Below are 14,318 nucleotides of genomic sequence, written 5' to 3'. Positions count from 1 at the left end.
CGTTGATATACAGTATTAAACAAACACGTCTTGCATTATTGACCGATATGAAAAGTAAATATTTTTGTTCTGTAACAATGAGTATTCAAATATTCATTCCATCGGACTCTAGTAAAACTGTATTCAGGCCAGCCATAGAATTAAGATGGTGAGGAAATTAATAATGAGTGGACTCATTGTCCAAGGCAACATATCACACATGTGGCTTTAGAATTGGGTCCTGAGTAATGTTGATTCCCCAAAAACAAGTGTTGAAAATGTTCCCGTTTATGTTGAGATCTGAATTCAAATAAGATGTCACTGACAGTGTTACAAACACAGGATTATTTATTGAACGTTAAATCAGATCACTATTGTGCAAATGTACTACACTACAGTGATCACACAGTACAGTTTCACATATATATTTAGTTGAACTGAAAGGAAATGTGTTCCTCTATGAGTTGGGAAAAGTGTATGACCCTCTCCCTTATGAAACAATTTCAAAGCTTATTGCATAATCTCCTAAAATGCATGGTTGTCAATCAAACCCCGGGAGCATTTGTCTTGATTCATGAAAACTTGACATATCAGGAGATAAATGGTGTTCTGCCAGCAGCAGCATGATGCGACGTTCTCTCTGTCCTTAATCACATTGCTACAGCTTGAGTGTCTGGCATGCCGCAAACAGGGTTATGAGTCAGCCGCTGACTAAGGTGGATGTCTGTGAGAGACAGAAGCTATTTAAAGTATGCATTTATTCAAATTCCTTCACATTTCAGAGAAGGGACAGTTTTCCTATCTCGTGAGCCATCTGCCTGATTGTGTCCGAGAGTAGGCAGCCCAGTCTGTTGGTGCTTTCCAGTGAGGAAGTGTGTGGCGTTTGCCTCAGGTTGTTTGGGTGGGTGTGTTGAAACACACTGCTGAGACACCTCTCGAGTAAACATCAACTGTGCTCCATTTGATTTGCATTATTGCCCACAGGAAGGGCCTCAAAGTGTGTACACTTCTTTATTTTTTTTAAAAAGACACTGCCTGGTAGCTCTCCAGCCTGGTCTCGTAAAAAATTGCATGCAAAGTAAATGCATTGACAATTACCTTTTAAAGGAAACATCATTTCTCCCGGATTGCATTTGTTTTTCACGTCTCACAAATATGTTTATAATTAAACTTTGTGATAGTTGGCATAGGGAGGAGGTCAGGATGAATGGATAGACTGAACAAATACAGGACTTTCACCCAGGAGATTGCTGTTTGTATCCTTTAAGTCCTTAAGTTAACTAACAATACAACCCTATTCATTTAAAGCCAAACCATGATGTTCAACTAAACAAAAGCCAGGTAGTTTAGTTGTGTTTTTGTTATATTTCAATTTACAACATGAATCACGTTTAAAACTGCAATGTATAGGTTTATACGAATGTAATTTTGAAGGATACAGGATTGAGCTCCTCTGTACATGCTCAATACTTCAAATTAACTAGAAAAACATACAAAAACACGGAGTGAAACAGGTTAGTGCCTTTTTAGGCTGACAGAAATCTGAGTGAAGAAAAGTCTTTCATGTAAATATGCAGTGTATCACACTGTGAAGAGTACCAAACTGAAGTTTTGAATGGAAGAGCATAAATTATTGATTTTCTGAAAATAACAGATCTGGTATAGCAGATTGTTGTTTAACTGGGGTACCACAATATGTGTCGGAACAGATTTTACAACAATCTGCCTGTATGTTTGTATGAAAAGATAAAAGGATGCTTTTTGAAAATAGGCTGAGGCAATCTTCCTTGGTGTAAAAATATCTTTCTTCAGGCCTTTTTGTTAAACTCTTGAGGACAAAGTGAGCCTTGGCTTTCTTTCATTTTCTTTTCAATATTTGTAGTTGTTTGTTCAATGATGGCCACAAGCCTGAGGCTATAATATATTTTCTTTTTCAATTACCCTAACTTTGCTTGAAAGCAAGAATGTACAGTATTTACTTTACTGCTTTCTTTCCGTTCTTAATGTTGTATGATTTTGCCAATTTACAGTCCAATGGGTCAGACCTGGGTAGTGGACTGGCCTGTTAGCCCTGTCAGCACTGAGACAGCTTCTGTCAGAAGACGAAAAAAAGCCTGCAACAAGGCTTGCAACTTCTCACCAATCGATAAATGGAATAATTGCCACTCAGACCATTATACTACCCTCTTTCGAGTCTGGAGTAATGAACTGTAATAGAGAAATGATAATAATGATGATAATCATAATTAGTGTGATAATAACAGGGCAATCACAGGGTGCTGTAATGGAAGACATTAGCTGTGATCTATGATTGATCTGTTGCGAAGCTGGAAGCTCGGCAATGGAGCAGGAGTTCCGGGGAGTGATGCCGAGTGTGTGTATCAAAGTGTGTTTGTTCGTGTCATTTTAAGACTTTTACAAATATACACAAATAGTGTGGCAGGCACCATAACTTACAAAAAGCTGGTGTTCATACTCAGCCCTGGCTCTGCAAATGGGAAATAAACAAAGTGACTCAGACCGATCCACACAACACTTTTCCAGCCAATCAGCAACAAGTTTGTGTATGCTCATGTGCAGGGCAGGAGAACAGCCGTCATGAGAAAAGTAGTGGTTGTGAGAGGACGTTTGGAAAGTCCCCAGCCTATTAGCAAGGAGCGAGGGCCGAGAAACAGTTAAAAAGGAAAAGGTCAGAAGAATACAAATTACAGAAGAGAAGAAGGGATATGATCCAGCTATGGGCTTTAAATGCAAATGATGCAAATTTAATAGCTTACCTAGTGTCAGCAGTTTTGATATGGAGTTTCCCTTCCTTAGAAAGTCCCAAATTAAAGTGTTGGAGACAGAAATCTCGGTGACAGATTAAACCAATTAAACCCAAACTATCTGCATGGCTAAGTACCGAATATATTTCCAAGGCGCTTTTTTTTTCAAAAGACTTTCACAATTTGCCTCTCATTAAAGGTGCTAAATTCAAGATTTAGAGCTGATCTTGTGCCTCCATGCGGCTCCTGAACACGGTGACAGCTGAGCCAGCCCACTAACAGTGCAAACAACGGCAACGGTGCTGAAAGGGCTAACAGTATTTACCTAGGGGACAAACCGGAGAGTGGGCGCTGTGCTTCCACGATGACACCATTGGTAGGGACACCCTTATCAGCTGTAAGACGTATTAGCGCAGTGCAGAACGCCGGCCATGAGAACGCTAGCAAAACGTTGTCACATCCACTAAAAGGCACACGACGCCGGCCTGGCTATTTTATTAACAAAGCACACAGAAGCTCAGATTACAATACACACACACACACAGAGGGAGAGCAACTTCATTACTCCACTGTATCTCTTCATTTGAAAAATAGTCGCTCGCTTCTATGTGAATGCATTGAATCCTATACATAGAACCTTTCAACACATTCACTCACATTTAATGGTCAGTAGCCTGGCCATGCAGGCTGTTTGTGGTTCAGTGTCTTGCCCAAGGACACTTTGACAAGTGGAAGGTGGGGGGGGGTCGAACATTTTGACCGATTGGTTGACCACCAGCTAGGTATTCATCCTAAACCACAGCTGCCACACTTTTACTAAAAGTAAAAAAATATGTTTTTTCATAATTAGGGTGAATTAACCAAAACAGAAATGCTCATAGGAAGTAAGCGTAACACTAATAGTTTTCTTGTGTCTTGTTTAATTCAGTGCATTTGTTACTAGTGCTGGTTTACCGACCAGATCGTGAATAAAAAACTCCATCGTGAAAGGAAGATTAAATTAATATAAATATAACTGCTTCGTCCACTCCTCAAGTTCTTGAATGTATTTCCCTCGCCCCACCTCTCTCTCTCTCTCTCTCTGCTCCCAGACAGTTTACTCATTCTGAGTTACCTTTGTCTCCTGTAATTCCGGTAATAACAGTATCTCTCACCAGTCCAAGAGGTGTGCGAGTACTATATGTGCAAATGTATGTCTGTAATTTGTGGTCTGTATTGAGAACTGTCTGCTCGTGTGGACTCTTATCTACGTGCACACAGGTACTTTTCATTGTGTGTGTGTGTTTGTGTGTGGGTGCAGGTGACTGAGTGCTAAGCCTTGGAGAGTCTGCGAACTGGAAGCTGCTATCAACATTGTATGGCTTCCTCTCCTGAGCTCTGGGATATGATGCAGTGTATGTGTGTGGAAGCAAGTGTGATTGTGTGAGGTCTTTACAGCCAGCCCAGAATGCTGAAGGGAGTGTGAGACGTGTCTGCATCCTGTCGACGAGTTTCAACAAAGGCCATATTGTAAGGGGAGGATCCTGTCTCGGCCATGATAACAGCTGCAACAATGCCTAACTCCGTGCCCTGATCAGGAAAAACGAGCGGGAAAGGTTTTCTATAGTTTTGTTCCATTTGCTTCATTGTTCAAATGACACTGATGACACTCCAAAACAACCTTGAGATGTGACTATTCAACAGGGCGTCTTAGGAGACTTTGAAAAGATCCGTGAGCTTTCAAGATATACTGTTTTGGTTTGGATACGAATCTGCACAAACGGGGTCCACAGGCACAGGGGTGCAGAGCTGGGTAAGGACAGGGAAAGTGAAGTAATAAACAATTTAGTTTCAGAAAACTACACTATTTGAGTTTGTCTCAAAGACACATTTGTATGCTAGCAAAGTCCCGTTGAGATGAGCAGATCTGTATTAGCATGAGAGCCAGTGAGTAGGTTATGTTTTTTCATCATGGCGCTACAGTATTTATAATACATTATAATGTAAATAAAACAACTGTACTATACACTTGAAAAAAACGAATGCCAGTGACTTGTCATTATGAAATAGCAGGGATGAATATATGTTCAACACTGTATCTCAATGCTAGAAAAACCCATCGCTTAAACAATGGCTACCTCCATTCAAATTTAAGGATAAGCAAACACACAGTCACAAACACACAGAATCATTCGTGATTATATTTAAAACAAACTTTGGTCTGCATATGCTTCTCGGTGGCATCATTGTAAAAAAAAAAAAGCAAAGAGAAAGGGAAACATTATAAGAAATAGAGGCACAGCACATTACAATGTCCTCTGTATGAGTCAGACACCACTGAAAATAACAGATGGCGCATGTCCTCATGCATGACCGTATATCTTGACCTGCGCTGCAGCAGCTACATCACGAGTCCACACCCGTTAAGAGTTTCATTGCTAATTGCAGTGAACCAAAATATGGAAAGGTTGAGATCATTAAAAGGTTTAATGGCATGTTGGTTGTACTTGACTTTGATTGCTTTTTTTTCCTCACAGTTACCCTCTCTCATTTTAGTAAGTGCATTATTAAAACACCAAAAGATTTCCCTGTAACAGAATTTGGAAAGTTGGAAATTGTACTTAACACACTTGGGTCTTGATCAAGCACTTGCTGATATGTGTTCAGTCGAAAAAAGGTTCTAGCAGACACAAAATATTTCAACTCGTGGTCATAGGTTCAAGAGTATTTCAATTACAAAAACAAGAGGCACTAAAATGCCTAATGTTCTGATACAATAACTGCGACATAGTAAACAAACTGACAAAGGTCAGGCTAGAAATATATGGTGATTACTTCAATCAATTACCATATATTTCTATTTACAATGTGTTTGTCTTCACATAAACTTATGTCCATGACTTTGGACTCCATATTTCAAAGGATTGGAGGGTTTAAAACAACTTAAATGCCTCAATAACGGGAAACGTAATACAACTTTAACTAAATATGTTAAATATAATCACTCAACGTTGGACATGTGTGGTTGTAGGATGACTGGGAATATGGATTGTGATTGGAAAATTGACAGCATAATCAAAATAAGGAACTTTTCAGTGATCAGATAAGTGTGATCACACACACTCAAACACACACATACACACAATCATTCATGAAACTACACACACACACACACACACACACACACACACACACACACACGCACACACACACACACACACACACACACACACACACACAGTACATTCACACGTTTTATTTAATAATAATACATTTCATTTGTATAGAGCTTTAAAAGGTTCTCAAAGGCACTTTACATGGTAAAGACATGCACAATTCCCTTTAATATCAATACACATTTACTTTCTCATTGTGTCTCACACACACACACACACACACACACACACACACACACACACACACACACACACACACACACACACACACACACACACACACACACACACACACACACACACAGGGCTTGAGTCAGTTCCAGATAGGCTGGTGAGCAGGCATCTACAGTGGCAGGCGACTAATTGAAAGTGAAGTGGGTCCAAGCTGTCGCAGCATTGGCCTTCCGCCTGCATGGCTAAGAAATGACAAGCCATCCACTAGCATTAACACCAGAACATACACACCAAAGCTCTGGCCGTAAACTACCTACATAGAGGTACATACAATATATTAACTTACATACAGTATGACAGCATACATAAACTCCCATTAGCCACCCACATTTCCAGCCATGCCCAGGGATTCAAACCCTTACTTATGGTTAACGGTAGTCATCTATAATAATCAATGATGACACAATAGCGGGCTTGTCAATCCGCTGAGCAGTATTAATTAATGAAGATGATGTCTTGCAGTAAGATTCATTCAGATGCCATTCCAAACACTTTAGATTATTGTGAATCTGTTAACAAAACAACAAAGATGCTGCATAAATTGAAGACTGGATCATTTATAGAAGAAACTGTATATTTTAGTTTTTCAAAACTCAAATAGTGATAAATTTAACTGGGTGAAAACGACCAAAATAGTCTTCTAAAAAATACTCAATTACTGAAAACTGGCACACCAGAGCATTAATAATAATACCATCTAAAACAATATGGTCAAACCAACAAATAGCAACAAAACTTCCGAAAAGAAGAACATGTATATGTTTTTTAAAAACTCAAAATAGTAGGTGAACACATGAGCTGACATTGAGCAATTTGTATCCCTTGGATTAGTATCGACTCAATCAAGTCAGGGAAAAACTAATGTTAGCTGAGGGGTCGCAGAGTTGAAGGCCGTGGTGTGAGTTGAACTTTGTGGTGGCACTACAGGCCAATTGTGTTGCTATATTGAGCCCAAATGTTTGCCTTTCTATAGTGATGAAATTAAATGTAAAACATTGACCATATGCTTCGATGGCCTGCAATAGCTGCTCAATGGAGAAAATGAAGCTTGATGCCACACTTGAATGCAGCCTTGTTAACCTCATCATTTCAATGATACTCAGCATTAATCAATGACAATTAAAGCAGTGCAAAGTAGTTCATTGTTTTTATAGAGTGCAAACCTTTCTTCTACGCTTTGACAGTCTCTTGGCTGGAACCCACATTTTTTTAAATGTAATTTCAATTGACTTGTTTGGAGAGAGCCCACTTTTACAGCCTCTAGGCTACCTAAGTGATACCAAAAGACTGGAAGGGCTTAACACGCACACACACACACACACACACACACATACAGAGTAACATATCTCTGTTTGCAGAGATGTGGTATATCTATTTCCCATGGGAAATAAATATAGAATCTGAGTTCTGTAATGAGTAGTGATGGGAGGGAAAATAGGGCAAGGGCTTGACATAAAGCATTGGATAAAGATACACATCTCCAGCATGGTGTTTGACTCTGTGTGTGTCTTTGAGAAAAGGTTGTGAGAAAAATTGTGGTCCGACACTGACAGAGACGGTGAGAAGAAAAGTGAAGTAAATAGGAAAAAAAAGGGGAAAAGATAGACCTAATACCTAGTACGTCAAACAGTGTCTGTGTGGGTGTGAGTGCATTTTTGTCTGTTTGATGGCATCACAAAACAATATGTGTGCACAATCCAATCAAATTACGTGACGTCCACTTTGTTAATGTTTGTGTTTGTGCAAGATTTGGATATCTGCCTGCCGTCATTTACCTGTGTGTATGAGTGTGTATGCGCGCCTGTCAGTCACTCATTAGTGTGGACCTGTCTCCCTGAGCTGTGAGTGTCATCCATTGTGTGGGCTGCCTGCAGTCATCCATTTCCCCCACTGCCCTACCTGGCCTCATCCATCTCGACTCAGCCAGACACAGTTAAATCTGCGTCACTGTTATTTGTGTGTGAGTGAGAGAGAGTTACAGAGAACGAAACGGAGAGAGAGAATATTTTCCTCTTGCCTTGTTTGTGTGTGCTTTTGAGTGACAGCATGGCGACCATGAGTCAGTGAAGGCCGTATAGTCTTTCTGTATCCTTCTCTTCTTTCTGGTGACTATTTATCTGTCTGCTGCCTTGAGGTTTGTGCTGTTGCATACAGAGGCAAGGTTCAGAGACTAAGGTTCACTAAAAGACAGAATTTGCAATGATAGAAATACTACAAAGACCGCAAATCCATCTATCTATCTTTTCATTTTCCGATACTTATCTGGGTCTGGGTCATGGTGGCAGCAGTCTGAGCAAGGCAGCCCAGATGTCCCTCTCCCTACTCACTACTTCTTCAGCTATTTCTGGGGAATTCCGAGTCGCTCCAGGGCCAGATGAGAGATGTCCAGTGGGCATCCTAATCAGATGAACCACCTCAACTGACTCGTTTTGGCACGAAGGAGCATCACTTCCAAGCCATACCGGCTCCGCCCTTTATTGGACTTTATGGGTAATACTCTTTTCCAATAATGTACATGTGTTTGCCCACCGGAAATTTGCATAAATCCGGCCAATCAGGACGTAGCTTCCTGAAACCTCACAGTATGCAAGGCAGCACACATCACTGCCTAACATCGTTTTATGTTTAGCGAACAGTGATTTGCCACTGATTGCCTAGCTCCAAGGATGGAGTTGCCGCTTAAAGAACCTCGTCAGTCCCCAGCCTCATTGCCGGGACAGATTATGGCGCATGCTTTGAGTGCCTTGGTAGGGGACCATGAAGAGTGCAGTGTTCAGGACCCACCGAGCATGGCCAGCAGCGGTGGGATAATTTCCGACTCTTTAATGTGATGCTCTGCTTCGATGAGAGCAAGCCGGAGTTTGAGATTGATTGCGTCAAAGTCCCTGCCACAGCCGCATACGTTCCTCCGCTGCCTTTGGTCATCCATGCTGAGACACCGGCCTCGTCTGCTGATGATGATGAAGACAATATCTCATCGTTGTCCTGTATATCTGTCCATTCACATGGTTCTATATCTTGGACATGGAAGGCTCCTTTTCAGGGCTTGTGCTCACCGGAACTACACACTACTACCCCCCCCCCCCCCCCCCCCAGGGCAAGATACACCTACATGACTGCAGGGCTTGTTTGTTTGTTTAACCCCTGCAGGGTTAGGCAATGTCTCCACCTAGTTAGGTTACGTACTACCTGGGTTGGCTAGGGCCCCCCCACTTCTCTGCAGTGTCGGCCAAGGTTATAAAGAAGTGACTGGGCTGTGGTGGCTAATCTTTAGTTGGTCAGGATCAGTGTGGTTGGGTTGATGTCTCAGCCCACTGTACCCATAAAGTCCAGTGAGTTAGAACGAGATTATGATATCGTAAACCTAGTTTTATGAGCACCGGTGGAGCCCTCTACAAAGGAGGCCCAGCCGATCCTACACCGCTTGCTGAAGGGGGTGTAGGATGTTGAGCAGCGATGTGTGTCACTGTAGGGTTCCCACTTATTCGGGTGGGCACGTCCTGATTGGCTGGCTATGCTTATGCTTCGCCTGCTTTAGTAGGCTAACGCGTGCTTGTGATTGGAGGAAAGTATTACCAATATATCAAAAGGCCAATATGTCAAGGCTGTTTAATTAAATCCCCTGTATCAATTATCATATATTTTTGACATGGATTTCCCCACAACTTCAACAACATGATATTGATGAAAGCATTGTGCTTAAATACCACTTACATAAACAACAAATGAAATATACAAATTCTACCTAATCAGCCCTCCACTTTGATGAGAATTGCAACTGATGACAACATGCCTAAAGCAGCTCTCTCAAATCAAACAGGCCTTTCAGGCCCAGGGGAAGGGAAGCGTTCTAGCTGCTAACATTGGATCATACACTTATTTATGCAGTCATAAAAGACCACCACAAAAAAGATTCAGAATTAATTAGTTTGGAAATGAAAGAGAGGGATAACTAGAGCGAGAGATAGAGCAAGGGGATAGTGGACACTTGTTGACATTTCTAATGGTTGGTAGCATCAAAGGCTAGACGCCTGTGATCTGCCTCTTGCTCCGTGTGTTAACATGCAGTCTTGGAGCAGGCATGCTATCTGCCAGTGCTGGTTGGAATCAAACATCGGAATGGAGTTTACAACAAGAGACGAGTGTGGGAGAAGAGAGGGGAAGGAGAGTTTGTTCACAAGTACACGTTGGTTGGTAGTCACACCAACATGGGTATTCTGTAAAACAGACACGTATTTTCTGGCTATCACTTTAATCTTAAATGATTTAAACAACAACACAGTAAACGACATAATGCTTTTAATTTATGGAATAAAAAAGGTACATTTTGTTTTTGGAATTCCTTGTTCTTGCATCAAGGGAAATATGTCCTAAATCAACATTCATTGTTTGACCAAAAAAAAAGAAAACCTTGCAGTAATTTTAATTTATTAAGGTAATCACCATAATTCAAGGGCAGACCGTAGTTGCCCTGAGCTAAATAGTGCCCTTGAAAAAAGTGTGACCTGGTGGAATTGTTATCCCGTAAAGTTGTACATGTTGATTATTTCACTCTTGGCCTGACAAGTCAGCAAAAAACTAACAATGTCCCATTTAGGGAGACATAGTAAATGTATTCCATGAATATATCCAAACAAGACTCAACAAAAAAGACATAGTGGGCTTGCCTTACAGCACAATATAAATCTTTGCCAACCTTCTTCAGCATTAGCAGGAAGCACTGGTAGAGGTTGTTCATACAAAGACAATGGAAAATGCAATTATTGGTGGCTTATAACAGCGGTGCAAAAATCAAGTCAAAGTCAACCCTGCCTTAATACTTGACATACAAATAGTGATAGCATACTATTTGTACCAACAATACATTGGAATGGAAAGCCTTATTCCATAAATGTTCAGAGAAAGACAGAGAAAAACTAAAATAAGAGAATCACATACAAAAAGAAATACCAACAGAGAGACAGGAGAAGGGGAGTAGACAGAGTAGAAAGGAAATGGGAATGAACTGAGTTTTCATTGGAACCCTGGGGATGTATATGATGAGTTGGAGAAATGCATGTTTGCCTAGTCAGATTTACACAGAGAAATGACCCCGTGATACACACTGTGGGCCCTCTTATCACACATGCACACACACACACAACCACAACACCTGGCTTGGAGAAAATCCAAAGCAGCAATGTTGGCGAGGGGGGTAGGAAAGATTTGCTGGAAAGCGTGATTCGATGAGGTATTCCTGCCATGTAGCTGAGGTTGTTTAAACAGTGCTGTTGTATTGATATGGTTATGATGCATCATTCTGAAACAAGTCTCACAGGTAGTGAGACACCAAGTTCTCCTTCAAAGGCAGAATACGTGGGGTTCACATTAAATATTTAACAAGAATATGAATTGCGATGGCAACCATCACTGTTATGTACAACTTGTGCGAATGCGGCAAATGGTATGACTTCTCTTCTGCTGTATCTTTTGGCATCTCTTCTACTAGTTCAAAGAATTGTATGTATTATTACAGGGTGCCTTACAGACACAGTTCCATTTTCATGGCATGATGGATTATAACTACTGGTATATCGGCAATATTGTCAAATGAACTGTGTTAAACTGCAGATGAAACTGACTCTGAAACATATAACGTTATTATGTTAAAAACAGATAATCTGCTTTCAGTTCAGATTAGACTACAAAACAGACAAATGTCAGAGAAATTTAAATTAAGTGACAGACAGATTGTCACTTAATTGATGTATTTGAATGTGATAACATCATACCAGTATACAGTACCATTTAAAAGCTAATTTGTGGAACTCAAATGTGTCTCCTGTGTATATGTTAATAACTCTGCACACTGAATTGATTCATGCTTGCGAAAAGCATTGCCCCAGATAAAAAGTGTTATGGCTCATAAATGAGGGAATCCATTGTAGCAGCAATAGAGGGGGTGCTAACGCATTGCAAATTTAAGTACAGTCAAATACTTATCATTTTGCAAGATAATGCCAAGCACATGTCCGTAACTTGGCTTGTTTACAGTTTAGTAGAAATACATATTAAAGAAGAAATGTGTATCGTTATCAGAGTGTTATGGACTCATTATATGATATAATCTCCCCTCCTTCTGTCTCTTTTGTTGTTAGAGCGGTATCGACAGAGACTTTAGCATTTTGGTACTTTGGCATCAGGAATTAAAAGTGGTATCAAGACACCAACTGACAAAAAACGTTCCATGCCTTCAAATGGATTTCCCTTCCTCTGAAATAGTTGACAAATGTGTGTCAGGCTACTTGAGGAGTTGTCTTGATCCGTTTGATGTTTTGCTTTCTTCCCACTGTATTGCAGTGGAGTCATATTTTGATGTATCACTTTTCGTATGGTAGTAGTGGTTCCAAAGTCAAACAGCTGACATTGTAGCAACACTACTCTGTATATATGAACAAGAGGACCACAGAGTGGGTGAACTAGGAGGAGATTTAAAAAGCAACCAGGCATAATGAGGAGAAAGTGATGTAGAAAAATAAAATAAAAAAATCAGATCCAAGGAACAGAAAAAGAATAACACTCGGTGGCATCAGAGCCCTGCATGCGTAGTAGCTCTAATGAATCTGCTCATTAGTACGACTCTCATGGCAGATCACCCCATTAATAATCTATGGCTGTGATGGCGGCAATGACAGAGTGGGAGGGCCACAGGGATGTTGCCTCAGAGAGTGGAGCCCTGTCACTTGCAAGCCTTGAGAGCCCCATAAGGCCCTGCATGAGTAGATGTATATATCCATCATAACGATAATGAAATTATATGCAGGAAATATGTTTTACTCAAGCATGGGACAAGTTATTATGAGAACTACAAGTGGAAATGTTGATGGTGGTCCTAATTCACCTTTTTGGCATATTCAGATAAATGCTTCTGTGAGCATGAACCCATATGTGGGCATCTTATTAAACCTGGCCCCTGACGGCTATTTGAGTCCCCAGGAGCTGTAGCCAATTATTGAACACACTAAACAATACTCACTTGACACAAAGAATAACGATGGTAAATAATACAACCTCATATCTACCCTTTATGAATTATATATCCCACCATGTTGACAACTGTTCACAGCGGGCACATATTTATTCATGTGTATAAAGATGATCTACATCCTTTTTCCACAGAGTAATTTGTGTGATTAATTCCATACTATGACAATGTTTGTGTTACACAGCATGGGAACTTTGTCAGCACGACAATAATTGATGCATGATCTGATCGCCTTTGGTATATAAAATAAACCTTTATGTGGTGTGATCAGAACTGTGAACCAAAGTTTAATTGATGCTTTCATATTTTCCCATGGAAGCTCACTAGAGTACAGCTTGTCTCTGATTTAGCCAAAAATGGCAACAGAAATATTTGTCTAAGATATTAAATCTGGGACTACAGCGACTACTTAGTCATTTTCATTCTGCTTCTCTTGGCTTTTTAACCAATTACTTTGCTCTCTGCGTATGAGAATTTCATCAGCCATTTGTCAAATGCAGCATGTTCGGAGACATAAGTATATCACATGATATATATGGAGGTTCACTGCAATCTAATACCATAGCCTTGCAAAAAAATACCTTTTGATAATCAATAGATGAATGTGTTTGCTCATAATGCTCAGGTGTTGTTACGGTTTGTTATACAGAGTCAGATAATCAATCAACTCTGTGGTGATTTCTGTGTCAGACAGAGTCAGACAAAGGGAGATAGGTTAATTAAAAGGTGTAAAAGGGGTCCCCTATTAATATTGACAAATATATATAAGAACAAATTAAAATGCATTGATTATCCTGTACCACTGAGCTCCTTGCTCTCAACCCCACTAAAATCAAGCTAGGCTTTGAATTGTTTACTTCAGTTCTCCAGAGAGGCTGACGAGGGGCACCACTGTCTGCTATTGAATCCTCCACACACACCAGCACACACTCACGGACACTTTACCAAATATCAGCAGACATCTGCTTTTCACTCTGGAAGCAATGGAGTGAATCACTTGGCCTCTTTTAGATGAGACACACAAAAGGGCATATGGATGGTTCAGTAGATTTGGGTGTACATGTAATCCAAAGCAAACACAAGTACTTCTACAGTAACATTTAAAAAGGGATGAGGGATAATCCTGCAGTATGCGGCGCATACACAGTCTGCAGTAAAGAT

General features: G+C 40.5%; 1 protein-coding gene across 1 annotated transcript in view; it reads right to left on the bottom strand.

Moving 5' to 3' along the window:
- The window catches only part of erbb4b (erb-b2 receptor tyrosine kinase 4b), a 279,720-nt gene that overhangs the window by 34,740 nt on the left and 230,662 nt on the right, over positions 1 to 14,318 (bottom strand). The window lies entirely within an intron of this gene.

This window comes from Pholis gunnellus (assembly GCF_910591455.1).
Source record: "Pholis gunnellus genome assembly, chromosome: 12".
Taxonomy (NCBI): Eukaryota; Metazoa; Chordata; class Actinopteri; order Perciformes; family Pholidae; genus Pholis; species Pholis gunnellus.
The sequence above is the reverse complement of the archived record's forward strand: the minus strand, read 5'-3'. Positions and strand labels throughout refer to the sequence as shown.